General features: G+C 36.1%; 1 long non-coding RNA gene across 1 annotated transcript; it reads right to left on the reverse strand.

Moving 5' to 3' along the window:
* Positions 1 to 1,349: 1,349 nt before the first annotated feature.
* LOC103103043 (uncharacterized) lies at positions 1,350 to 3,438 on the reverse strand. Its single transcript, XR_469131.3, has 2 exons — positions 2,833 to 3,438; positions 1,350 to 2,138 (listed from the first exon to the last, which is right to left on the reverse strand). It is a non-coding gene; the product is annotated as an uncharacterized LOC103103043 (long non-coding RNA).
* Positions 3,439 to 6,000: the final 2,562 nt, after the last annotated feature.

Consider the following 6,000-nt stretch of genomic DNA (forward strand, 5'->3'; position numbering starts at 1 on the left):
CCTGAAGTTCTTTGCCCCAACTCTTGAATGTTAGACTAAGAGTGGCAAAAATTAAAGTGATGACATTTAGGCATCAGATAATTTTTAGTATTCTAAGCAAATGAAAGTCTAGCAATGCTTACCAACTCAACAGTGTAAATAGTGAGTCTACCCCCAGGAAGTAGAGACACGTTGTTAGGGTTTGGTGACTGATAACAGAAGGAAATGGAGGTGACCATATATAGAATTGACATGACTAACTAGAAGTTGTGCTATCTTCTTGCAGCATGCATTTTTGATGTGTTGAATCCATTGCCAAGATTTATCAAATCTACAAACTCCTAACTTAGGAACAAATGATGTACTCATAGTAACATGGACCATTTTCTAATGACTTTGCAGCCCAGAATAGGGGCTATAGTTGGTAATGCTATTTCTTTGTGCTAGAGCTATGAGTTTGAAAGAGAAAGGAGGATATGGGAGAAAAACTGGTTATATAGATGATATTTTTACAAATCAAGATTGTTTTTTTTTTTGTGAAATGATGCCTTCTTTAAGGTGAAGGGATAGGGATGGCAGAGAGGGGAAGGAGGGAGATACCTGGGAACTTTAATGTAGCAAATAAACATAAAAAGGAAAGTATAAAAAATTAAGATGTGCTTTTCCAGCCTACTGCTTAGAAAAGAACTGTTAAAATCCTTACTGTGCTAATATTGCGTTATGATGGTACAACACAGAATACAACTTTTTCAGAAGAATTGAGAATGAGTATTTATCAGAAGGCATACTTAAGTTTACCACAAAACATCTCAGTTCCACCTGAATTGATGGAGGCCTCAGTATCTCTTGAAATTTCAAGAAACCACATGGATCTCTCTATTTACCTGTAAATCCTCATTCTTATCTCTTTTGACTAACTCCTCTTATTTTCCTATTATATACAATTCCTTGATGATGTCATTTACTAAAACTTTTATACCATTACTTATTGGGATCTTTAATCTTTAGTAAAAAATGTGGACCATAGTGAATCACTGTGGTGAATCTATGGGATGATTCAAACAAGAGGCACCCAGAAGAGGATAGCAGGTATGGAAAAGTTGTAATTTGTATATTGTAAGAAACCAATGAGATCATAGATCCATCTTAGTATTGAGCTTCTGATACTTAAATAATATGGTCAGGAATGTCATAAATAAGTCAACAAAAGACAGTATTGTGGTAGTAAAAAAAAACATTTCTCCCAAAGTCTAGGAAGAATGTGATAGTAAGAAGGATTTAAATTGAAGTTAATAAGATAAAAAGAAAATGCTTTTAAAATCATATGGCTAGGAATAATCAAAAAGAAGAGAAGAATGTCAGAAACAACATTCATGAATTCATGCCTCTTTGTATTAATGTAGAGTTTAGGAAATAATAATGATCATAGTTTACATTGATATAATACTGTAGGTAACAAAGCATTTCACATAAATTATCATAGCTGGTTCTCACAATAACCATTGGAAATGGATAGCACAGATATTAATTTCCTCATCTTACAGATGGGGAAACTGAGAGTAACAGAGGTTAAATTACTTCCCCAAGATCACCTAGTTAGTTGCTAAATTGTACTGATCTTAAAGGGAACTCACTACTTCCCAGGACAGCCTAGTCTAACCTTTTCATAGATTAAATTGTTAGGGTTTTGTTATTTCAGACCTACATTTCCCTCTTTGTAACTTCTATCCATTGTTTCTTTCTGGCTTCTTAGACTGAGTAAGATTGCTCTAGTACCCATTACCATACTATCACAAACTCTCATTGGCAACAATCTGAAGAATCAGAATATCCTTTTTTGTTGATGTTGATAATACCATGTTTTCCTCCTTCCAACTTGTCCTTCATATTGCTATTAGAATAAGCTTTCTTATATACATCTCACATTGCTCATCTCTTTAGAAATCTTTAATAGCTCCCCATTGTCCCTTGAATAAAGTTTAAGTTCCTCTGCCTGACATTCATGACCTTATACAATCTAACACCAGTCTACTTTTCAAGCTTTTGGCAAAGCTAAGTGGCATAGCTGATAGAGGGCTGGTCTTGGAGCTGGGAAGACTCCTCTTTAGGAGTTCAAATATGGACAAGTCATTTAATCCTGTTTCCCTCAGTTTTCTCATCTGTAAAATGGAGAAGGAAAATGACAAATCATTATAGTGTCTCTGCTAAGAAAACTCCAATTAGAGTCATGAAGAAGCAGATAAGATTGAAGTGAGTAAACAACCCTAAGTCCTTAAGTCTTCTCTTCTCCAGGCCAACTATCTCTATGTCCTTCTACTAGTCTTCATATGGCATAATCTTAAGGTCTTTCACTCTCCTGTTCACCTGTGTATGCTCTCCAGGTTATCAATTCCTTTCTTAAATGTGGCACCCATAACTGGACATAATGTAGGACAACAGAAACATTTTTCCAGCTTTATTTTATATAATTCTCCTTTCTGTACTGTATGATTTAACCAAACTGTATTAACTTCTCTGTGTCCTCAGAACAAATCTCCCTCTTCTGTACCTTAACTCATGTCCACTCTTTGTCTGTTGATGGGTACCATGTTTTAGGGAGGGAATTGATAAGTTGGAGAACATCACAAAGAAAGCAAACAGATTGGTGATGGGCCTAAGATCATGCCAAAAGAAAGGCTAGTTGAAGAAAGGGGGGGTGGGATTTCTTCAAGTATCTGACGGGCTTTTCATTAAAAAATTGTTGACATCTTATTTTCATATGGCCATCATTTAGAATTTATCCCCCACCACTATCCCCTGACCCTCTCAGGGATTATTTTTGAAGTAAAAAAAAGACAGTTCAACAAAACTAACCAAATCAGTAGGGCAGTGTATTATCAAATGCAACATTCCACAATCCTGGCTGCTCCCATTCTGCACAAAAAAGAGGGAGAATCAATATAAGTCATGAACTGCAACTTGCTTTTCAATTAACCAATTTTTGAGCAACTATTTTTCAGTTCTTTTTAACCCCTCAAAAGAGCAGCTTTAAATAGTTTACTTCACTAGATATGTGAAACTGGGTGATGCAGAGGATAGAGTTCTAGGCCTGCAGTCTGGATGATCCAAGTTCAAATCCATGTTCATACATTGACTTTTACCTGTATGACTAGCTGGGCAACTCACTTAATAATTTCTTCCCTCAGTTGTCTCAACTGTAAAATGAGGATAATAAATGCATTTACTTTCTTGGGTTGTATAAGGAATAAAAGAAGTAATATTTCTAAAGCACTTAGCACAGTGCCTGGCACAAAGTAGGCTCTATAAAAATGCTTCTTCCCTTCTTCTTCCCTGTAAAACAGAGATAATGATAATACCTACCTCACAACCTCACAGAGTTTTTCGGAGCATTATTTGCATGAGATATTTTTTTTGTAAAGCACATAACAAAGTACCTGGCACATAGTCCTTAACACATGTTTTTTTTCATTCATTCATTCATTCATTCATTCATTCATTCATTCATTCATCCATCCATCCATTCAGTGGAACTTCTCTGCCCAAGGATTTGGACATTTTAGTCATTCTTTTAGCTTTATGACAAGTTGATTTCTAGAATAATTGTACCAACACTGTCTAGAGTATTTATATATAGTATTTTAGACAAAGAAAATGAGGCACTTTCCCAGATCACAAAGCAAGTTGGGAGTAATGCCAAGACTGGAACTCTATATGCTTCTGTATGCCACTGTGGTTCTTTCTTCCTTTAGGTTTTCAGATACATCCTCCTTAGGTCATTTTGAGAGAATAAAGACAAAACAAACAAAACAAAAAATGAAGGATCCCTCAAGCAGCATGTTGAAATCAGTAAAGACCAGTTGTGACATATCCTACTGACAACCTTTTGATTAATTTTCTGCTTCATTAGGACCCTTAATTAAATTAACACAGGGTGTAGCAATCTTTGCTGACACGTTTTGTGTACTAACAAACAGTCCACAGATTTCAGTGACTGCAGTTGCCAGGCTGATATTTAGAGCATGGCTAAACAAGAAGGATGGTTCAGAAAAGTGGGAAGTTCAGTGAGAAAAGTGGGAAGTTCAATGTGGGTCCTTATTGTGATTTTGGATTAATTCACAGATAAGAGGTGATCAGCAAAACTAGGTAAGGATATCAGGTAGATACTTTTGGGATTGTTTTTCACAGTTAATTTTTTTTATTCTATTTTTTCCCAATATAGTTGGTTTTGTTGGTTGTCCCATTCCCAAACGAATGGGTTAATTCTTATTTCAATAATTCTATCCTAAACTTGCTTTGTTTCCTCAGTCCTTTCATATAAAATTTATACCACCTTGCCTTTTAATTGATCTTTAATTGTTCTATTCATCTATTCTCTTCTCTGAATTGTCTCCTTCTCAAGGGCAAGGGCTTGGTCTTTTCTATCTTTTGAATCCCTCTCTTAGCACTTCCTACATATAGTGCTCCGTATAGACACCAAATAAATAGTTGTTGAAAAAAAAACCCAACCAATGCTGAATAGAATTACTGTTGCCTTTTGCACTTGCCAAGGATATAGATAAGACCTTGTAGAAAGGTTTGCTCTTTAATGTACTTTATGAAGACAACATGCAATCATTGCTATGGTTACAGTAGATAGCATTGTGTTGGCTGATCCACAGCAATATGAAAGCATTGGTTTATATTGGACACATAAGTATTCTTAAAACAGTGGAGTGGATAATGAGAGATTGTAGAATGGTCTTCAGTGCGCATCTTAAAGAACAGGACTGATATGCATGTCTGTGAGATAGGTTAGATGCAATTCTGCTTGGAACTAGGGGCTTGACAAGATGGCTTGTCAAGGCCCCCTTCAATACTGTTATTCTATGATCCTACTTTTGTAAATTGAATGATAAAATAACCCTAGGGGATCCTTCAACATTTGCTAGTTTACGGTATATTTACCAGCCAAATAAACTCATCAAAACAAACAATTGATTTCAAGGTCCACTTGTCCATTAAGGTGGGCAGAAGTGACCTCTTAGGACTTATTCATGAGTGGCCCCATTGGGGACAGAATTGGATGGACCACAGTTCCAACCTAGTGTGATAATCTTAGGTTCATAAGATTTAGAAATAAAAAACAATCTAGAGATCATCTAGTCTAGTCTCTTATTATTTTATAGATAATTGAGATCCAGAGAGGAGAAATGATTTGCCCCAAACAGCTGGATTATAGCAGAGCTACCATGAGATTGAGGGTCCTCTGCCTCTATTTCCAGTTCTCTTTTCTATATACCACCCTTATGTACCTAAATCCTGGATCATTTAAACCTTTGACAAAGTGTGTCTTAAAAATATAATTCTGAGTTCAGGGAACTAGATTGTATGAGAGGTATTTTGGGGTCAAATTTATCCAAATAAGCTCATTTAAGGCAGTAACTGTATAATTAGGAAAAAAAATCCTTCATTTCTACCTTCCCAGCCTGGTCTCTTGCCCATAAAAGTAACTTAATATATCTTGATTGAACTGGTTGATTGAATTGACTACTAAATGGTGGAGCTAGGACTTCAATTCATTGCACTTATTTGCACAAGAACAACATACTGTCCTTTACGCCTAGAATCCATGGAGCCCCATGGAGTCCAAAGTCCATGAACTTGCATGGAAAAAGGACACTTTTTATTTTCCCTCATCCCTAACTGAAATTTAGCATTTCCTTCAATTATTTAGAAACATTATTCTCAGAGGAGATCCACAGACTTCATCAGACTGTCACACAGAAGGGTTAGGAACCCCTGGCTTATACAAAGTTTTCTCTCATTCTGGTGACCAAAACCTCAAGTTCTTTATAGATGATGGGGGAAGGGGTGGGGGAATGAAGCCCAAACCATTTTTCCAATATAGCTTAAGACAAGCAGTCTTGTCACTGATGACATTGTTAATGGTCTGCCTCATTGAAATGCCAGATACGCTACTTTGGGAAATGAGTCTTGTGTAATGCCTTGCACAAAGTAATCTCATACTAATGCACTGAATTG

The sequence above is a fragment of the Monodelphis domestica genome, chromosome 6 (assembly GCF_027887165.1).
Source record: "Monodelphis domestica isolate mMonDom1 chromosome 6, mMonDom1.pri, whole genome shotgun sequence".
NCBI lineage: Eukaryota > Metazoa > Chordata > Mammalia > Didelphimorphia > Didelphidae > Monodelphis > Monodelphis domestica.